At 43.0% G+C, this 23038-nt stretch overlaps 1 protein-coding gene across 5 annotated transcripts in view; it reads right to left on the reverse strand.

Moving 5' to 3' along the window:
• The window catches only part of LOC128577212 (arylsulfatase L-like), a 54226-nt gene extending 45970 nt beyond the window's left edge, over positions 1–8256 (reverse strand). For all 5 annotated transcript variants that reach the window (XM_053579335.1, XM_053579337.1, XM_053579333.1 and 2 more), the window contains exon 1: positions 8009–8256. The gene's annotated coding sequence lies outside the window, so the exon portion shown is untranslated. The remainder of the gene's footprint in view (positions 1–8008) is intronic.
• Between the last annotated feature and the right edge of the window lie 14782 nt (positions 8257–23038).

The following is a 23038-nucleotide window of genomic DNA, read 5'->3' on the forward strand; positions in this document are numbered from 1 at the left end:
ACGCCGGCAACCGTAAGTACAAGCAGCAGTGAGACTGCAAACCGGAAAGGCCTTACCCATGAACTGTTTCAGTGTTCTTGGACTTGGCACTCAGTTGAACTGCCTTGGGGAGAGCTTGAGCAGGAGTGTGGAGAACTCTGGGCATTGTCTGGGGCCCCAGACTGAGCCACTGAGCTGGGCGCAGGAAGCCATTGTGAAAGAACTGCCCCGGCAAGCTCCGCCCTCAGGGTCTCAGAGCAGGGATCGGGTGGGTCAAAGTAACCTACTAACTGAGCAGCCTAAAGGCGGGACTGAGCTGCCTTACAGCCTTAATCCTTAGGGGCAGAGTGAGACGGTTCTGGCACACTGGAGCCTTGGGCTATTGCCCTGGGTAGAGTGCCGTGACGTCACAGCTCATAGCAACCCCAAACTCCTGGGCTTGGCACTGCCCAGACCTCCATAAGAGCTGTGCAGTGACCCCCGACCGGTGACCCGCAACCACCGGGCCGCCACATTCCCTGACCAGGAACTGTGGGAACCACGCAACCCTACGTCCTCCCTCCTGTGTCCTCCCAGCTTCCACACTAGTCCGTTCATCTGAACAGGGACTCTGGTAGCTGTGTGCCCTTTGGAGCCCTCCCTGCCTCTGCGCAGAGCTCTTCTCCTGGCCAGACTGCTGGAGCCTTGGGCTCTCTGTGCCAAAATCACTGGGCGCCTGGCACTCCCAGAACTGTGCGCACCACCCCCAGCCCTGTTGCTGGATCCGGGTGTGTCACAAACTGGAGCTGCTTCCACAACCAGAACTCCCTAGCTAGAGCAGCCCAAGAGGAACTACACAGGGTCACTCCCTACAAAGATCCAGCAACAATAGAGTGATCCCGCTGGGGTCTAATCTTGGAGAGACACCTCCCCAACTCTGAGGACAGCCAGAGGCAATGGTGAAAAACAATCATGAGGCGAAATCAACAGAAAAACTCTGGCAATATGAATAATCAGAGTAGATCAACTCCCCCAAGGATCAATGGGGCAGAAACAGCACAAGATCCCATGAACAAACAAATAGCTGAGATGTCAGAAATTGAATTCAGGATCTGGATAGCAAATAAGATCGAATTAGAATTCCAAAAGTTATCTCAAGAATTCAATGGATTCAAAGACCAAATGACCAAAGATTTTGACACATTGAGATAAGAAGTTGCAGCCCTCAAAGATCTGAGAAACACAGTAGAATCCCTCAGTAACAGAATGGAGCAAGCGGAAGAAAGGATTTCTGACATTGAAGACAAAGCTTTCAAACACTCCCAAACTCTCAGAGAGGAAGAGAAATGGAGAGCAAACACAGACCACTCTCTCAGAGAGCTCTCGGATAATTTGAAGAAAACTAATATTCGTTTTATAGGGATCCCCGAAAGTGACAAAGTGGCTTCACAAGGCACAGAGTCTCTTCTCCATGAGATTATGAAGGAGAACTTTCCAGACATGCCAAGACATTCCAAAATTCAGATAGCAGACAGTTTCAGAACTCCAGCATGACTCAACCCAAGTAAGACATCCCCCAGACACATCATAATCAGTTTCACTAAAGTTAAGATGAAGGAGAAAATTCTGAAAGCAGCCACACGAAAGAAAACCACTACCTACAAGGGGAAGAATATCAGAATAACTGCAGATCTCTCTGCTGAAACCTTTCAAGCTAGAAGAGGATAGTCATCGACTTTTAATCTCCTAAAACAAAATAACTTTCTACCCAGGATCCTATACCCAGCTAAACAGAGCTTCATTTATGGCGGAGAAATTAAATACTTCAACGACATTCACATGTTGAAGAAATTTGCCACAACTAAACCAGCTCTCCAGGACATTCTTAGACCTATGCTCCATAAAGACCAGCGTAATTCTCCACCACAAAAGTAAACCCACCCCCAAAATTTTTGATCAAATTCCAACTTCCACAGTTGCAAAAGGATTAAAAATGTCCACCGGTCTCTCGAAAGGCTTATCAATGCTCTCAATTAATGTGAATGGTTTAAATTGTCCTCTAAAGTGGCATAGGTTGGCGAACTGGATACAAAAACTCAAGCCAGATATCTGCTGCATCCAAGAATCTCATCTTACATTAAAGGACAGATATAGACTCAAGGTGAAGGGATGGTCATCTGTACTCCAGGCAAATGGAAAGCAGAAAAAAGCAGGCGTTGCAATCCTGTTCGCAGATGCAATAGGCTTTAAACCAACCAAAATAATTGAGGATAAGGATGGACACTTCATATTTGTTAAAGGTAATACTCAATATGATGAGATCTCAATTATTAATATTTATGCACCCAACCACAATGCACCTCAATTTATAAGAGAAACTCTAACAGACATGAGCAACTCGATTTCCTCCACTTCCATAGTAGTTGGAGATTTTAACACCCCTTTAGCAGTCCTGGATAGATCCTCCAAAAAGAAGCTAAGCAAAGAAATTTTAGATTTAAACTCAACCATTCAAAATCTGGACTTAACAGACATCTACAGAACATTTCATCCCCAAAAAACTGAATACACATTCTTCTCATCAGCACATGGAACATAGTTCAAAATCAACCACATCCTAGGCCACAAATCTAACCTCAGCAAATTTAAAAAAATAGACACTATTCCTTGCATCTTCTCAGACCATCATGGAATAAAAGTTGAACTCAATAACAACAGGAACCCACATACCCATACAAAAACATGGAAGCTAAACAACCTTATGTTGAAGGATACATGGGTTATAGATGAGATTAAGAAGGAAATCACCATATTTTTGGAACAAAACAACACCCAAGACACGAATTACCAGAACCTCTGGGATACTGCAAAGGCAGTCCTAAGAGGGAAATTTATAGCACTGCAAGCCTTCCTCAAGAAAACGGAAAGAGAGGAAGTCAATAACTTAATGGGACATCTCAAGCAACTGGAGAAGGAAGAACACTTCAACCCCAAACGCAGCAGAAGAAAAGAAATAACCAAAATCAGAGCAGAATTAAATGAAATTGAAAACAAAAGAATTATACAACAGATCAATAAATCCAAAAGCTGGTTTTTTGAAAAGATCAATAAAATAGATAAACCTTTGGCCAACCTAACCAGGAAAAAAAAGAGTAAAATCTCTAATTTCATCAATCAGAAATGGTAACGATGAAATAACAACAGACCCCTCAGAAATTCAAAAAATCCTTAACGAATACTACAAGAAACTCTACTCTCACAAATATGAAAATCTGAAAGAAATCGACCAATACCTGGAAGCACGCCACCTACCAAGACTTAGCCAGAATGAAGTGGAAATGTTGAAGGCCTATATCAAGTTCTGAAATAACATCAACTATACAAAATCTCCCTAAAAAGAAAAGGCCAGGACCAGATGGCTTTACGTCAGAATTCTACCAAACATTTAAAGAAGAACTAGTACCTATACTACTAAACCTCTTCCAAAATATAGAAAAAGAAGGAATATTACCCAACATATTGTACAAAGCAAACATCACCTTGATCCCCAAACCAGGGAAAGACCCAACAAGAAAAGAAAATTATAGACCAATATCACTAATGAATATAGATGCTAAAATACTCAATAAGATCCTAACAAACAGAATCCAACAACACATCAAAAAAATTATACACCATGACCAAGTCGGATTTATCCCAGGGTCTCAAGGCTGGTTCAATATACGTAAATCTATAAATGTAATTCAGCACATAAACAAACTTAAAAATAAAGACCATATGATTCTCTCAATTGATGCAGAAAAAGCTTTTGATAATATCCAGCATCCCTTCATGATCAGAGCACTTAAGAGAATTGGTATAGAAGGGACATTTCTTAAACTAATAGAGGCCATCTACAGCAAACCCACAGCCAATATCGTATTGAATGGAGTTAAATTGAAATCATTTCCACTTAGATCAGGAACCAGGCAAGGTTGCCCATTGTCTCCATTGCTCTTTAACATTGTAATGGAAGTTTTAGCCATTGCAATTAGGGAAGAAAAGGCAATCAAGGGTATCCACATAGGGTCAGAAGAGATCAAACTTTCACTCTTCGCAGATGATATGATCGTATATCTGGAAAACACTAGGGATTCTACTACAAAACTTTTAGAAGTGATCAAGGAATACAGCAATGTCTCAGGCTACAAAATCAACACCCATAAATCTGTAGCCTTTATATATACCAACAATAACCAAGCTGAACAAACAGTCAAGGACTCTATTCCTTTCACAGTAGTGCCAAAGAAGATGAAATATTTGGGAGTATACCTAACAAAGGACATGAAAGATCTCTACAAAGAGAACTATGAAACTCTAAGAAAAGAAATAGCCAAAGATGTTAACAGATGGAAAAACAGCCATGCTCATGGCTGGGAAGAATCAACATTGTTAAAATGTCCATACTGCCCAAAGCAACATATAATTTTAATGAAATTCCTATTGAAGCTCCATTGTCATACTTTAAAGATCTTGAAAAAATAATACTTCGTTTTATATGGAATTAGAAAAAAATCTCAAATAGCCAAAGCATTACTGAGCAATAAAAACAAACAGGAGGAATCACGCTACCAGACCTGAGACTGTACTATAAATCCATAGTGATCAAAACAGCATGGTACTGGGGCGGTGCCTGTGGCTCAGCGGGTGGGGCGCCGGCCCCATATGCCGAGGGTGGCGGGTTCAAACCCAGCCTCGGCCAAACTGCAACAAAAAAAATAGTCGGGCATTGTGGCGAGCGCCTGTAGTCCCAGCTACTTGGGAGGCTGAGTCAAGAGAATCGCCTAAGCCCAGGAATTTGGAGGTTGCTGTGAGCTGTGTGATGCCACGGCACTCTACCGAGGGTGATAAGGTGAGACTCTGTCTCTACAAAAAAAAAAACAAACAGCATGGTAGTGGCACAAAAGCAGAGAAGTAGATGTCTGGAACAGAATAGAGAACCAAGAGATGGATCCAGCTACTTACCGTTATCTGATCTTTGACAAGCCAATTAAAAACCTTCAGTGGGGAAAAGATTCCCTATTTAACAAATGGTGCTGGGTGAACTGGCTGGCAACCTGTAGAAGATTGAAACTGGACCCACACCTTTCACCATTAACTAAGATAGACTCTCACTGGATTAAAGATTTAAACTTAAGACATGAAACTATAAAAATACTTGAAGAAAGTACAGGGAAAACTCTTGAAGGAATCGGCCTGGGCGAATATTTTATGAGGAGGACTCCCCAGGCAATTGAAGCAGTATCAAAAATACACTACTGGGACCTGATCAAACTAAAAAGCTTCTGCACAGCCAAGAACATAGTGAGTAAAGCAAGCAGACAGCCCTCAGAATGGGAGAAAATATTTGCAGGTTATACCTCCGATAAAGGTCTAATAACCAGAATCCACAGAGAACTCAAACGTATGAACAAGAAAAGAACACGTGACCCCATCTCAGGGTGGGCAAGGGACTTGAAGAGGAACTTCTCTAAAGAAGACCGACGCAAGATCTACAAACACATGGAAAAAAAGCTCATCATCCTTAATCATCAGAGAAATGCAAATCAAAACTACTCTGAGATATCATCTAACCCCAGTAAGAGTAGCCCACATAACAAAATCCCAAAACCAGAAATGTTGGCGTGGTTGTGGAGGAAAGGGCACACTTCTACACTGCTGGTGGGAATGCCCGCTAATAAGTTCCTTCTGGAAGGATGTTTGGAGAACATTTAGAGACCTAAAAATAGACCTGCCATTCGATCCTATAATTCCCTTACTAGGTTTATACCCAGAAGTCCAAAAGTCACAATATACCAAAGACATCTGTACTAGAATGTTTATTGCAGCCCAATTCATAATTGCTAAGTCATGGAAGAAGCCCAAGTGCCCATTGACCCACGAATGGACTAGCAAATTGTGGTACATGTATCCCATGGAATATTATGCAGCCTTAAAGAAAGGTGGAGACTTTACCTCTTTCATGTTTACATGGATGGAGCTGGAACATATTCTTCTTAGCAAAGTATCTCAGGAATGGAAGAAAAAGTATCTAAAGTACTCAGCCCTACTATGAAGCTAATTTATAGCTTTCACATGAAGGGTATAACCCAACTATAGCACAAGACTATGGGGAAAGGGCCAAGGGAGGGGAAGGGAGGGAGGTGGTTTTAGTGGAGGGAGGATAATGGGTGGGACCACATCTATGGTGCATCTTAGAATGGGTACAGGCGATTGCACTAATGTACACAGCTATGATTTAACAATATAAAAAAAGAGTAATACTCTATATATTCCAATAACTTTTGTTATCATCGATATTATGTCTTCTACTTGTAGCTCCAGTAATTTCTGAAGACAATCGTGAGCTGGGTATTATAATTTAACACCATTTTTTCCTTTCTTAAAATGCGTACACATTTTTCAGTACCCTCTGTATTACGCATTTCATATGGAATATATAATATAAATGTATTATGTACAATTTGTAAATATATACTATAGATAGCGTGTCCATAAAGTTCCTGTGCAATTTAATAAAATGGTCTATGTTTTCATTATAAAAACATGCATCTAGGGCAGTGCATGTGGCTCTGTGAGTACGGCACTGGCCCCATTTACTAATGATGGTGAGTTCAAACCCGGCCCCGGCCAAACTACACAAAAAATAGCCCGGCATTGTGGCAGGCACCTGTAGTCCCAGCTACTTGGGAGGCTGAGGTAAGAGAATCGCCTAAGCCCAAGAGCTGGAGGTTGCCGTGAGCTGTGATGCCACAGCACTCTACCGAGGGCAACAAAGTGAGATTCTGTCTCAAAAAAAAAAAAGTGCATCTATATTCCTTGTTCCTACAGTGGTAAGTACAAAAATTATGCATATATACTTTCCTTTATAAAAATTAATTAGGGGCTCAGTGCCTATAGCACAGTGGTTACGGTGCCAGCCACGTACACCAAAGTTGGCAGGTTTGAACCTGTCCTGGGCCAGCTAACCAACAATGACAACTGCAACAAAAAATAGCCGGGCATTGTGGTGAGTGCCTGTAGTCCAGCTACTTGGGAGACTGAGGCAAGAGAATCGCTTGAGCTCAAGAGTTTGAGGTTGCTGTGAGCTGTGACATGACAACACTCTACCCAGGGCAACATAGTGAGACCCTGTCTCAAAAAAAAAAAAAAATTAAATAGGCATATTCTCTCTCTCTCCTTTAATTTTCCCAGAAGAAAATGTATTGTGGGCTTGACTGTGTTTGTTTTTTCTGGCTGGTTTAGATTTGAGCTCTAAATATAGGCTTATTCATCCTGGTTGGAAAGGCGTAGGACATATACAATTATGTGTCCATGCTGTGGCCAAGCTCCTCAGTAAGATGCTTTGTTCAACTGCACAAAACGATCCTCTTTTTTTCTCTTCTCCTAGGAATTCTGCACTTTAATCCTTAGAACACCGTGTACTTTGCTGCGAGCTGCCTGCTTGCTACCTGATAACAAATCCCGTAAGAAAGACACAGGAAAAAAACAAAGAAAGAAAAGACGCAGAAAAAAGAAAACCGTCCAAGTGTGACCCATGATGTGGCCTTTGATGGCCTCCTGTGCGACAGAATCACAGGCTTCCTTTCCTGCTCGGACCTCAGCCCTGGGCAGCCAGTGCGCTGGGCTCCCCACCTCTGCCATAAACTGTTAGCTGCTTGTTTGATCTCTGCGCCTTCCCTCCTCCCAATTCCAATTCAGTTTTCCCATCTCCCATAACCCTCCAATGTCCAAAACACAAGCTTCAGGGCCCCTAAGATAAGAATCTGTTATGTTTCTGCCTTTCCTGCTTGTTACACTATTTTGTCTCCTTGTTTTTTCTTATGCATTATGTTCAGAAATCTCCCACATAAAATACATATTTTGTATTTTCGCTATTATGTGTTTTGTTTTTAAAGTGCAAAACACTTCCAGCGAACGATTTGAAAGGATGACGAGGCAGTTTGCCCGGGAAGACGTGCCTTTTGGGGCAAGCTGCTCGCGCGGGCCCTCAGGGAGGCCCGTTAGTTACCTGAATTGCCAGAGCCCAGCTGGATTTGGTGGCACGCTGGGTCCTCAGAGGGAGCCTCTCGTCCTGGCCGTGTTGGACACGCTCGCTGGCTCCTGCAGCAGTATCATCCAGCCGACTGGTCCACACATGTGTGGCGTGTACACACCAAAAGCAGAAACAGGAATTTCACAGAAACCAAGTTAGGTTGTCCCAGGGAAGGACCAGACTACTCCCAAAGCCGGGGCTGTCAGCTTGCAGATCTCTGTAGAGGACAGAAGACCTTCTGTTCTTATTTGTAGAATGTCCCTCCCACCCCCAGCAGGAGTCCAAACAAGTCCTGCCCAGACACAGCAAACATCTTTTCATCTGTGAGTTTGTAACCTCTTGGTCTTGGATCAAATCCAGATGGGGACGGCTTTTTTCCAAAGTGGGAACGGGAACCTGCTTTCCTGATCATTCCTCTTGAAGAATCACTCCTCAGCCCTTAAATTGTGTGGGTTCACCTCTCCCCTTTTTGGATTTGCCTTAAACATTAAAAAAGAACGTAACTCAGATGACCTCTGCAACTAACTCATACGTGTGTGTAGCTGGGTCATCGTAGGCCTGTATCACTGGGTATGTCAGAGCCTTTTGGACAGGGTGGTAAAATTTATTTTCTTATGTATTTGCCAGGTAGTATACCTTTTTGTTTTTCCATATTGAGGCAGGACACACATTCCAAGCAACGTTAGATGGAAACTGATGCATTTCAAACACTTTTCTCAAATAAGGACTTTTCTGCCCACTCGTAGGCCTTGAATAATTAAAAACCAAATACATCTTTAAAACCACTTATGCACTTAACACTCTCCAGAGTTCTGACAGGGGACTCTTGTCTGACAAATAATCCTCTTATAAATTGCAGTAGTACAATTTTTTTTTTTCTTTTTCAGAGGCAGAGGCTTGCTCTCTTACCTGGGTTAGAGTGCTGTGGGGTCAGCATAGCTCATAGCAAGCTGAAACTCCCGGGCTCAAGTGGTCCTCCTACCTCAGCCTCCCTAGTAGCTGGGACTATAGGCGCCTGACACAATACCCAGTTAGTTTTTCTATTTTTAGTAGAGATGGGAGTCTCGCTTCTGCTCAGGCTGGTCTGGAACTCCTAAGGCTTCCAGAGATCCTCAAACTTTTTAAATGGGGGGCCAGTTCACTGTCCCTCAGACCATTGGAGGGCTGGACTATACTTAAAAAATAAACAAAAAACTATGAACAAATTCCTATGTACACTGCACATATCTTATTTTGAAGTAAAAAAACAAAATGGGAACAAATACAATCACACTGCCTCATGTGGCCCACGGGTTGTTAGCTCAACCAATCTACCTGCCTCAGCCTCCCTAGTAGCTGGGACTACAGGCGCCCGCCACAACGCCCCATTAGTTTTTCTATTTTTATTAGAGATGGGGGTCTCGCTTCTGCTCAGGCTGGTCTGGAACTCCTGAGCTCAACCAATGCACCTGCCTCAGCCTCCTAGTAGTGCTGGGATTCCAGGCAGGAGCCACCAAGCAGGGCCTTGAAAAGCAAGTTCTATTAACATATCAACTCAGTCAGCCACTAATCAACACCATGCCTTTGAGCTCTGGGTCTACACAGGGATATTTCAGGGTTTATCTCCAAAGCAAAGCCATCCTTTGAAAAGATACAAGGATAGTCCACCAATATGGGCTGAGGGAATCATGCTGTTGCCGCAGGCTGTTCTCTTGGAGACTGCAGAACCCGGGTGTTCTAGCCGTCTGCAACATGTGGTCTTTCTTTGGGTTTTCCAAACGTTCTCCCATCTTTTGGCTGGTTACAGAAGCAGCACGCCCCTCCATGTGCCTGGGGTGATGCCTTCCTGCTAAGAAAGCACCAAAAAAAAAAAAAAGAAAGAAAAGAAAAGTAAAGAAAAAGAAGGGGGACAAGGCTCTGTCCCCAAACCTTTCTTTCTTTTCATATTACACCTTAGCTATCTTTGTGTCTTTTTTTTGTTTATTTTAACTGCCTGCCCCGCAAACTAAAAACATTAAGCTTCCAGAGGCCTTCCGGTGAGAACGGCTTTTCTTCTCTTCTCTCTGCTCTTCCTTTCCTCTCTCATTTCTCCCTACTTTCCCCCACCTCTTCTTTCTCCCGCTTATTCCTTCTAATTTTCCATTTCTGTTCGATTTATCCCAGATTAGGGTTTAACGTCTCACTGGGTAGGGACGGCAAAGGGACACCCCCCTCCTTGTGGGCACAAATTCTCTCTCTCCAGCTGGCCGCTTGTTCCGTCTTATTTGGACTGCTGATACCTGACAATTTTCAGACTTAACTTAAAATGTTCTTACCATTTGCACAGAAGACAGAACTTAAAGTCATTTCAGCTTTGATATGATCAATGCAATAAAGCCCCTATCAGGATAAAACGGATGCTTAAATGCCGTTGAGGTCAAACCCTGGGATTTAAGCCAGCTGGAATGCACGAAGAATAGGACGGATCCGCGGAGAAAGAAATGGGTAAATTGTTTTCTTCTCTGTGTGTGCTTTTAAATCTCATCTTGAGGCTCGGCGCCTGTAGTGCAGTGGCTGGCTGCAGTGCCAGCCACTTACACTGAGGGTGTTGGTTTTGAACCTAGCCCGGGCCAGCTAAACAACAATGACAACTGCGATAAAAAATAGCCGGGCTTAAGGTGCCAGCCCCATATATCGGAGGTGGTGGGTTCAAACCCAGCCCTGGCCAAAAACTGCAAAAAAAAAAAGAAGGCAGAAATAAAACCACAGAGCAATTAAACAAAAAAATAGCCAGGCTTTGGGGTGGGCGCCTGTAGTCCCAGCTACTTGGGAGGCTGAGGCCAGAGGATCGCTTCAGCCCAAGAGTTTGAGGTTGCTGTGACCTGTGACGCCACGGCACTCTACCGAAGGTGACATGAGACTCTGTCTCAAAACATATATATATATATAAAATAAATAAATCTCATCTTGATTCTTGGCCATCTTTATCACATCTTTGTCAATGTGGGAAGTTGGGAGAAGGATAAGTTCTCCAAGGAGTGTTCGTCAGAAACCAGAAAGTAAACCTCTTATTGTGAGAGAATTCCTGCTCCTTGGACGTTCATTAATGGGTGTTTTATGCATTTAAAAAAAGGTGACCTGTACCCTTGTGAGTATAAAATGGTAGTTCAAGTTTTGTAAAGCTGGGCTGTGCACCAGAATGACTCAAGGCGGTTTTTCAGATTACAGGTTCCAATCCTCCTTCCCAGATTATCGGAACCAGAGGATTTAGGGTTGGGCGTAAGGCACTATTTACTCTGATTATTATTTAATCTTCCTAGTTGATCATAGCCAATCATGCTTGTGAATGTTTAACAGTGTTAAATTCTGATGTAGCTTTTCTCTGAAGAGCCTTCTTTGTTTTTGAAGCAGACGCCGGAAGATGACAAATGTAGATTCAAACCACCTGCTTTCCCAGGAGGCTCCTCATTGAGACCCGAGAGAATAGTCATTATTTTACACCAAGGTATTTTTCCCCCTATCAAGTTCTACGGTAGAGAAAGGAAGGGGCCTGGCCCCCACACCTGGCTGGGCTTTTTTTCACTCAATTAATTATCTTTTCTTCTTAACGTAGGTGAGTGATGATGAATTAGCAGTGGAGAAATATTTCAAGACTGACTCATGACCCAGTGAGAGAGTTTGCAGGTGGTATGATACCTGCTATCATTACCTTTTTTTCCTTCAGATTCGTTTTTCAGTTGTTCTCGAGACAGAGTGACACTCTGTCACCCTGGATAGAGGGCTATTATGTCAGCCTGCTGACAGCAACCTCAAACCCTTGGGCTCCAGTGACCCACCTGCCTCAGCCTCCTAAGTAACTGGGACTACAGGACCCACAACACCCAGCTAGTTTTTCTATTTCTAGTAGAGACTGGGTTTCGCTCTTGCTCAGGCTGATCTCGAACTCCTGAGCTTAAGCGATTCTCCTGCCTCTGCCTCCCAGAGTGCAGGATTACAGGTGTGCTCACCGCACCCAGCCTCAATTATTTTTTTCTGCATACATTTCGGTACACATCCGTGTTTATAATTTTCGCTTCGGCAACAAACATAGCTTAGAAAAATCAAGATCACAAGAAAAGCCTCTTAGATTTGCCCACGTTTTTAGCCTTTCCATTGCTCTTTTTTTCTTTCTAATCTTACTAGAGTCCCTCTTTTTTTTTTTTTATTGTTGGGGATTCATTGAGGGTACAATAAGCCAGGTTACACTGATTGCAATTGTTAGGTAAAGTCCCTCTTGCAATCATGTCTTGCCCCCATAAAGTGTGACACACACCAAGGCCCCACTCTCCTCCCTCCTTCCCTCTTTCTGCTTTCCCTCCCCCATAACCTTAATTGTCATTAATTGTCCTCATATCAAAATTGAGTACATAGGATTCATGCTTCTCCATTCTTGTGATGCTTTACTAAGAATAATGTCTTCCACGTCCATCCAGGTTAATATGAAGGATGTAAAGTCTCCATTTTTTTTTAATGGCTGAATAGTATTCCATGGTATACATATACCACAGCTTGTTAATCCATTCCTGGGTTGGTGGGCATTTAGGCTGTTTCCACATTTTGGCGATTGTAAATTGAGTCCCTCTTTTATCATGTCCTTTCAGAACTTCCTCTGGCCTTGCAGCCATTAGTGACAGATTTTTCTCGTTTCTTTTGTGTAATTCTTTCTTCTTTATCACTGAAAGATATTTTTACTGGATACTGGGTTGACAGTTCTTTTCTATCAGCACCTGGCAAATACTGTACCACTTCTTTTATGGCCTCTATCGTTTCTGATAAGAAATCTATTATTCTTGCAATTCATTTTTCCTTTACAGGCCATTTCTGTCTCTCTGCTCCAAAGATTTTTTTTTTTTTGCAGTTTTTGACCGGAGCTGGGTTTGAACCCACCACCTCCGGCATATGGGGCCAGCACCCTACTCCTTTGAGTCACAGGCGCCTCCCCTCCTCCAAAGATCTTTTTTTTATGTGCTTAGTTTTGGGGCATTTATCTGTGATGAACATTTAAGTGGAATTTTTTTTTCATTCAGTCTTTATATTCTGATTTACTTTGCTTCCTGAAAGTTTATATCTTTCACTAAATTTGGGGAGCTCCCCATGGTTATTTCTTCAAGCACATTTTTTTTTAGCCCCACCATCTTTCTGTTGTTTTCTAGGCCTGCCTGCTAGCTTCCTGGGGTTGTTCACATTCCTTTGCTTTCCTGGGCTTGTACATATATCACCTCAATCTCTGCTTTGATGTTCTCCCGGTGTTCCTCCTGTGTATGGTGGGTCTCTTGTGTCCAAATGCCTCCTTTTTATTTAGTTAGGTTGAATTAAACCTTCTTAAGGACCTCATCTTAAATTCAGTATGTGCAAAGATTCCATCTGCACGCAATGTCTTGTTTCTGGGTTGGTAGGACTTCAATTCCTTTTGGGCTAACCCAATAGATGAGACCAGCCCTAACTGTACAGTTTGGCAAAGCAAAGACATTCGTGAGCTGAGATTTGTGAGCTATTATATGAGCTTTCTAGGATCGTATAACCAATTCCCACAAATTTTATGATTCAAAACCAGAGCAGTGCATGCAGGAGTTGAGCAGTGCATGCGTCTTGTAGAAGGACAGACTTTACCCACGTTAGATGGATAAAACAGATGCCTTGTGGGCTCGGCGCCCGTGGCTCAAGCGGCTAAGGCGCCAGCCACATACATCTGAGTTGGCGGGTTCTAATCCAGCCCGGCCCCGCCAAACAACAATGAAAGCTGCAACCAAAAGATAGCCGGGCGTTGTGGCAGGCACCTGTAGTCCCAGCTACTTGGGAGGCAGAGGCAGGAGAATTGCTTGAGCCCAGGAGTTGGAGGTTGCTGTGAGCTGTGATGGCACAGCACTCTACCCAGGGTGACATCTTTGTTTTTTGTTTCCAGGGCAACATCTTGAGGCCCTGTCTCAACAAACAAACAAAAAAACAGATGCCTTGTCACTATTCTAAAGGTAGCGGCGTCTGCAAAGAATGGCGAATGCCGAAAGAACAGTGGCTGTCCTGATACTTGGTAGGTATAGAGCCTTGTGCCTATGGGACAAGAGCTATTTACAAGCTCACCAGTTGTCCCCTGCAAAGACTTTACCCATTAATGAGTATTTGCAGGCAGGAAAGCAGCTAATTGAGCTTTGCTTTACTTATCAAACTTCCCGAGCTGGGGAAGCCAGGAAAGAAGGAAGATTGAAATGGGGTGTCAAATAACTCCACAGTGGAATTTCAACTCGCTTTTCTGGAAGAAAAAAGAAATTGGAAAGGGCAGTGCCTGTGGCTCAAAAGAGTAGGGTGCCGGTCCCATATGCTGGAGGTGACAGGTTCATACCCCAGCCCCAGCCAAAAACTGCAAAAAAATTTTAAAAAGAAAGAAAAAAATTGGAAAGGCTGAAATAACAATGATGGTGAATATTTGATCAGGCGACAGTGATCTTCTGTGGTGACCAAGTTTTTAATCTCATTGGGAGATGTTAGCAGAAAGTTTGTGCACAGAAAGGTTCTGCTGCCCCCTGGCTGAGCTGCATCTCAATTTCAGAAATGTTAACACCTAGGGCTTCGCCAGTAGCAGGGAGTCCTCAAGTTACCAACATCCAGTTGGTGTGGGACTCTCACCAATGGAGGAGGGAGGCTTTTATAGGTAATAGCTAAATGCACCTGTTACAACGTACATCTCCATTCAATTTAAGAACAAACCTGCAGAACTTACCTTGTTTGTAACCTGGGGACTGCCTGCATTTTCTATGCTGTGGGTTGGGTTATCACTCTTTTGATAGTGTCCTTTGACGTGAAAATGTTTCCCCCCTTTTTTTTCTGAGACAGAGTCTCAAGCTGTCTCCCTGGGTAGAGTGCTACAGCTCACAGCAACCTCCAACGCTTGGGCTCAAGCGATTCTCTTGCCTCAGCCTCCCAAGTAGCTGGGACTACAGGTGCCCACCACAGCACCTGGCTATTTGTTTGTTTATTTTTTTGGTTGTAGTTGCCTGGGCTGGGTTCGAACCCTCCAGCCTCAGTGTATGTGGCTGGCGCCCTACCCACTGAGTACAGGCACCCCCTCTCCCTTTCATATGTTAAAAATGTAATCCCCTGGTTCGGAGCCTGTAGCTCAAGTGGCTAAGGAGCCAGCCACATACATCAGAGCTGGCAGGTTCAAATTCAGCCCAGGCCTGCCAAATGACAAGGGCAACCACAAAATAGCCAGGTGTTGTGGCGGACACCTGAAGTCCCAGCTACTTGGGAGGCTGAGGCAAGAGAATCGCTTAAGCCCAGGAATTAGAGGTTTCTGTGAGCTCTGATGCCACAGCACTCTACCCAGGGCTACAGCTTGAGGCTCTATCTCAAAAAAAAAAAAAAAAATGCAAACCCCAACCTACTGGTTTTAGGAAGTAGGACTTTAGCCAGATAGGAGGCCCTGAGGATGGGGCCCTTCTAAAGAGCTTATAAAGTGTCCTTATACAGGACGCACAAATCAATCATTCTCCAATTTTGCTCCCCAAACTCTGCCAAACACTTTTCTACTTTCTGTTTTTGTGGATTTTCCAATTTTGGATATCACAGGTGATACCTGTTGATTTCATTTTTCCTTCAACAGGCAGAAAACTTCGGGCAGTAAAGCCCTTTAAAATCTCATGGCATTTCTCTATCTCTTATTTTATTAACTTAGCTAATTTATTGCTAATTTAGATGGTTCGCTTTGGCTACAGAGAAATGCTACTGATTTTCGTACGTGGCTTCTGTGTCCTGTGAGTTCACTGAACATGTGTACCAGTTCTGAGTAGATTTTTGGTAGATTCAAGTGTGGCAATGGCGGCATGTTTTAAAAACCCAGCAGGTGGCACTGTCATGTCAACAGGGCGAGAGTCACTGGTGTAAAGAGATGATGTTCAGGGGGAGTATTATTATTTATTTAATTTATTTATTATTATTATTTTTTTTGCAGTTTTTGTCCGGGGCTGGGTTTGAACCCACCACCTCCGGCATATGGGGCTGACACCCTACTCCGTTGAGCCACAGGCGCCTCCCTATTATTTATTTGTTTTAGTGATGGGGGTCTTGGTATGTTGCCCAGGGTGGTATAAAACTCCTGCCTCAGCCTCCCAACGTGCTGGGATGACAGGCATGAGCCACCATGCCCAGCACCATATAAAGTATTTTAGGAGCTCAGGTGTTTGAAGATTTAGAGACCTGGTGGGGTCATGTTTCCCATTGTTCCTGGATGACTCCACAGAAGACATCTTATGAAAACCTTCTCCCTGGGTCATATCCTGTTAGATGAGCGTTGGGAAGCAGGTTGGGCCATCAGGGATGAGTGACAGCGCATGCTTGGAGTCATGTAATGACATCCGAGGGTGTGACAGGGTCTGGCATTGATGGCAAGACTGCAGCTGAATATTTGACAAGAAACAGAATATGCTATACACCTGTCTTGGTTTCCCTGGACACCCATAACAGCTTCCCTTTCTGCAGGTGACTGCTGGACCCGTCAAATGAGTGCATGAATCAGCAACCCCCCTTTCTCCTCTTAGGCTGTAATCCTCCCCCGGTGTTCTGTTCTTCCCCCCCCCACCCCCTGTGTTCCGTTCTTCATTTTTTTCTTTTTTTTCGTAGAGACAGAGTCTCACTCTATTGCCCTCAGTGGAGTGCCGTAGCATCACAGCTCACAGCAACCTCCAACTCCTGGGCTTAGGTGATTCTCTCGCCTCAGCCTCCCAAGTAGCTGGGACTACAGGCACCGGTCACATCGCCCGGCTATTTTTTTGTTGCAGTTTGGGTCCTGGTTCAAACCTGCCACCCTTGGTATATGGGGCCGGTGCCCTACTCACTGAGCCACAGGCACCGCCCATCTTCTTTTTTTTTTTTTGAGACAGAGTCTCACTTTATCACCCTCGGTAGAGTGCTATGGCGTCACAGCTCACAGCAACCTCCAACTCTTGGGCTTAAGCGATTCTCTTGCCTCAGCCTCCCAAGTAGCTGGGATGACAGGTGCCCACCACAACACCCAGCTATTTTTTGTTGCAGTTGTCATTGTTGTTTAGCAGGCCCAGGTTGGGTGTTCGAACCTGCCAGCCTGGGTGTATGTGGCTGGTGCCGTGACCACTTTACTACGGGCGCCGAGCCGTCTGTTCTTCTTTTTAGCTGATGGATCTTTGCACTGAACTTATGATCCAGTCTGAACCTCTGAATGATCAATGGTAATGTCGTTCTGTATCATTGCTGGGACATCCTTTCTGGTGGTATTTATTGTCAGCTTGGGGGTGGTGGGGGTCCTGGTTTGCAGCAACCACGGGGTCGAGTAATAACAGCAAAGTCTGGACCGAGTGCCTGCCTGTTGCACCCAATTTTGGTTTTGGGTAAGTTGCTTAGCCTCTCTATGCCTCGGTTTCCTCATGGGCCAGATGGGATGAGAGTCTCTTACCCTCAGGGCCACACCTGAGGAACTTAGAATAAGGTGGGCTGGACACTTAGGAATACCCAAGGGTGGGTGGTTTTGCTTTGTAGCTGATAAATTATACAGAATCACAAGAAACACATTTTTCTGCTGTGCTTAAAGCAGATTCTGTGTGTTTCGTTTCTAACCGATTCTGACTCCAAGATTACAAGGGTCTGGGTAACCTTCCCTGGATTCCTGCCAGGATCAGCTGTACTTTGGACCCTATTCCCCGCCTCGGAGCAGGGGGGAGGCTACCACCGGAACCACTGGTCCAAGAAATGAGCCTTTTTTTCTGGATCCATAAGTGGACCACAGGACTCATTCTAGGACTGGGCTCCCAGCCTTGCTGTCTCAAGATTTAATCATGGCTAAGAGGGAAACTGTCCTTTTTCTCTGTGGGTTTTTTTCCCCCTTGTTTTTTTTCAGGGAATTGTTGCTCCTAAAATCTGTATTTGCATCTATGCCTCTGGCACAAACTTCGCTAGACAACCATGCAGTTTCTTTCCGAACACACTCACCAAGGAAAAAGATCTGTTTGCAGTGAGTTCATTCCAGGATAGAAAAGCATTTATTTTCTGCCTTTAGTCTCTCTCTCACACACACACACCCGCCTTTCATTCTTAACTGCAGAAAAATTCATGTTAACATCTATGTCCAGTGAAACTATTCTAACCAAGTTTTAACCCATCCTGACTCTATGGTCTTGAACGAAAAGTATTTCTGGCTTTTTCTAAAGCTGAAACCAGCCCATTAACTATACTAGAATACTCACTGATGTAGCTTTTTTTTTTTTTTTTTTTTTACTTTTTTACTTTTAATTTATTATTTTGTAGAGATTGGATTTCACTATGTTGTCCAGGCTGGTGCTGAACTCTTGAGCTCCAGCAACCCTCCTTCCTCCGCCTCCTAAAGTGCTGGGATTACAGGTGTGAGCCACCCATGCCCAGCTGATATGCACTTTTCACTAAAATTCTTTTCTTTTCTTTTTTTTTTTTTTGAGGTAGAGTCTCACTCCGTCAGTCTGGGTCATACCTCATAGCAACCTCAAACTCTTGGGCATGAGCAATCTTCTTGCCTCCAGCCTCCCCAGTAGCTGGGACAATGGGCGCCCACCACAATGCCTAGCTAGTTTTTCTATTTATTTATTTTTGAGACAGAGTCTCACTATGTCACCCTGGGTAGAGTGTCATGGCATCACAGCTCACGGCAACCTCCAACTCTTGAGCTTAAGCGATTCTCTTGCCTCAGCCTCCCAAGTAGCTGGGACTGCAGGCACCCACCACAATGCCCGGCTATTTTTTGGTTGTAGTTGTCATTGTTGTTTGGCAAGCCTGGGCTGGATTCAAACCCACCAGCTCTAGTGTATGTGGCTGGTGCCCTAGACGCTGAGCTACAGACACTGAGCCAGTTTTTCTATTTTTAGTAGAGACCAGGTCTCGCTCTTGCTCAGGCTGGTCCCGAACTCCTGAGCTCAATGACTCCACCCACCTTGGCCTCCCAGAGTGCTTTTTAAGAGAGAAAGTCTCACTCTGTCGCCTCAGGTAGAGTGCCCTGGTGTCATAGCTCTCAGCAACCTCAAACTTCTGGGCTCAAGCAATTCTCTGGCCTCGGCCTCCCACATAGCTGGGACTACAGGCACCTGCCACAACGCCCAGCTATTTTTAGAGACAGGGTCTCACTTTTGCTCATGCTGGCGTTGAACTCATGAGCTCAAGCAATCCACCTGCTTCAGCCTTGCAGAGTGCTGGGGATACAGGTGTGAGCCAGCATGCCTGGCCTAAAATTCGTTTTTTAATGCAAATTTATGGGGTACAGATATTGTATTAATGGGTAGATTTCATAGTGGGGAAATCAGGGGTCTAGGACATCCATCTTTCATCATACCTGTTAACTCATTTCTGTTCATCCACCCTTCCCAGCCCCATGTCCTTCCAAGCCACCATTTCCTAGCAACTGTTTATTGTTCCGTCAGCACAGTCTGGAAGTTATTTACAGAAAATATATATATGAGCTTATGTGAGTATGGCCAGGTCCTTCTAAAAGGCTCCTTGTGCGTAACTTTCATTGGAATTATTTTTCTCTAGAATTCTTATGTCTGCATTCCCCCCATACTCTTACCTAAACCCGTTCTTCTCTCATCCCCTCAAGTATCACACAGCTAAAGACTAATAACTGCTGAGATCGAGTGAGGAAAAGGTTCTGTAAGAAAAACATTTCTTGAGGAATTTCTAACTCAATCCTGCATGAAACACGTCCGAATGTTTCTACCCATAAAAGCAGCTCATGGCATCCACCCTCTCCAGAAAAATTTTACCATGCAGTGCTTAAACGATGAATTTATTTTTTTTATTTTTTATTTTTTTCTTCTTTTCCTTTCCTTCAGCCCTTCCCTCCCTCTCTGTCTGCTTTCCCCTCCCCTCATGTCCCACCATGTCATTAATTGTCTTCATATCAAAATTGAATACCTAGGATTCATGCTATGAAGAAAAAAAGAAAAAAAGCAAGAAAAGAAAATAGTGACTAATTCTCACGTAAATTGGATTTAATTTTGACCAAAGTATATTACTTAAACATTAATTTTTAATTCAACTTGTTAATATGTTGTTTAGGATATTGCATCCTCATTTGTTAAGTGACATATGTTTGTAATTTCCCCTTTATAATTATATATTTTCTCCAATTTTTATAGCAGGTATACCCAGATCAAGTACAATGATTTTGAAGTATTTCTTCTTTTTCTGTTGTCTATAAGATTTGGCATGATATGTTTTTCAAAATTATCTTTTACTTTTACTTACAGATATTAGTTGTCCATTTTTTGATACTTAAAAAAAAAAATAAGAAGTTAACTGATGACTCCATACTGAATCTCAGAGTCAAAGCATGCTATAATAGACATACTCTTATTTGACAATGTGAATGTTACTTTCTTTGCATTATTATTATTGCTTAATATTTCCATGAAGCAATTGTCTGATTCCTTTTCTGAATGTATTTATGTTTGTTCATTCTTTACAAGGTTTTTGTTTCTAGTCCTTATCTTAAACATTGTTATTGTTATTAAATTTTAAGCCTTTTTAATTTTGTGAAGGCAGAAAAAATGGAAACCTAGTAAACACATGCATATGTTAAAAAAAAAGAATAAATTGTCAATCCAGAATCTATACACAGTAAAAATATTCTCCTAAAAGGAAAACAAAATAAAAACCTGTCAAATACAAGGAAAAAAAAAAAAAAAGATGAATTTAGACCGGAAGATGGAAGCTATGATGCGTCTGCTGTTGCCTTTAAAATGCTGAAATGCACCTGATTTTATATATATATATAATTCTTTTCCCTCTACCCACCTTTGAATCTCACCAGTAATTTCTTAGTTATTTAGTTTTCTTTTTCTAAATGACAATGTAACAACTGTCATGTGAGTTTAGGTTTAATTATAAAAAAATAATTGATAGACAAGTTGGTGTCCAGCCTCCGTCCTTAATAAATGTTTAATTACAGTACTGACTACAGCTTGAAGCACTTGGGCAGGAACTTAGAATTTCAGGACCAGCCTCTGCAAATGTCGGAGTCAGGGAATCGACGGGGTGTGAGTAAGTAAAACATGTAAAAGGTTGGGATCATTGAAGGCGGCTGTGCTTAAATGGAAGGGGATTTGGTTTTGGATTTTATATATAAATGGGATCCTATAATCTCTAGTTTGGGGGGATGTTTTCACTGCATCTGAGGTTTATTCTGGGTCCCGTGTCGCCTGCTGGATTGTGGCTTCCCCAGAGTTGGTTTTCAATTCCTTTGTGAGTGAGCACTGGGGTATCCTTGTTTTCTGTAGGGAATTTCACGGTAGCAATCCGTGTCACTCCTGTTTTAAGACCATGTATGGGAATCTCAGAAAGAGAACTCAGCAGGTGTATCAAAGACCACAGAGGTGGGTTGTCTGGCGGTGGAATTATAAAGGCTCTAGACAGGAGTTTGTTCACTGAGAGTGTCCTATTTCTTTTTTCTTGAGAGGATATCCCTTGTAATTTCTGAAGGGGGGTTTGCAACTGGGCCTACTGTAATGAATAAACAATATTTCCTCCTCTTTCATACAAAAGATCCAAAATTGACTTATGTAGTGTGACGTAACAATTTTGCCACTTTAGAGACCAGACTTTCTTACGTGAGATTTACTTCATGCTAATTTATTCTATCTTAATTTATTTTTATTTTATTTCATTTTGTTTTTATTGGTAGTGTCTTTCTTAGTACAAATGAAATAAGGGCTCTGTAAGTATCTCACCCAATGTAAAATCCAGTGGTTAGAAAGGAGAAAAAGTATTTCTTTTTTTAAAAGATGTATTTAAATGTTTTATACTACTGAGTATTCCCCATTGTCTTATATTTATAATAACGTTTCAAGAATTGTTGAATATCAGTCACTTTGAAGGAACATTCGGGAAGTTATGTAAAGGTCTTTTGAGAGCTTTCACTTTTTAATTTAGTTAAATTAAATTAAAGAACCAAATAAGACATTAGCAGCTTAATTTACTAAATGTCTTCCAGTAGCGGTTTTGTAACATAAAGCAGGTAAGGAACTTCTACATTTTACTTACTAAAATTCTTATTTATTTATTTTTTGACATAGAGTCTCACTATGTCACCCTCGGTAGAGTGCTATGCTATCACAGCTCACAGCAACCTCAAACTCTTGGGCTTAAGCGATTCTCCTGCCTCACCCTTCCAAGTAGCTGGGACTACAGGTGCCTGCCACAACGCCCGGCTATTTTTATTTTTTGCAGTTGTCATTGTTGTTTAGCTGGTGCCAGCTGGGTTGGAACCCTCCAGCCTCAGTGTATGTGGCTGGTGCCGTAACCACTGTGCTATGGGTGCCGAGCCAATATTTAAATTTTTTAAAAGGAGAATAGCATCACACAATCACACAGCTTATATTTTAGTTTGTTGTTGTTGTTTTGTCTTGAGACAGAGTCTCCCTTTGTCACCATGGGGTAGAGTGCTGTGGCATCACAGCTCACAGCAACCTCAAATTCTTGGGCTCAAGCAATCTTCCTGCCCCAGCCTCCCGAATAGCTGGGACTACAGGCACATGCCACGACACCTGGCTAATTTTTCTGTTTTTAGTAGAGACGGAATCTTGCTCTTACTCAGCCAGGTTTCCAACTCCTTAGCTCAAGCAATCCACCTGCCTCAGCCTCTCAGGGTGCTGGGATCACAGGGGTGAGCCACCGTGGCTGGCCTGCAGCTTATACTGTAAATCAATAACTCTTTGAATGAGAAGGTCAGAATCATGAATCATTAACATACACAATTAAATAAAATTTTTATTTTACATATATGACATTTAGTATTATCCAGGAAGATGGTTTACCACTATTCAGAAGATTTCACTATGGAACAGGGATAATTTTTTGTCCCCTTGGGGACACTTGGCAAAAAGTCTGGGGACATTTTTGTTGCTACATTGGTGGGGAAATGATTGGTACTAGCATCAGGGGGTGCGGGGTGGCAGGGTGCAGAGGTAATGATCCCACGCCAAATGTTGACAGGGCTGAGATGGAAAAATCCTGGCCTCAGGC

Source organism: Nycticebus coucang, chromosome X (genome assembly GCF_027406575.1).
Source record: "Nycticebus coucang isolate mNycCou1 chromosome X, mNycCou1.pri, whole genome shotgun sequence".
In the NCBI taxonomy this organism is placed as follows: Eukaryota; Metazoa; Chordata; class Mammalia; order Primates; family Lorisidae; genus Nycticebus; species Nycticebus coucang.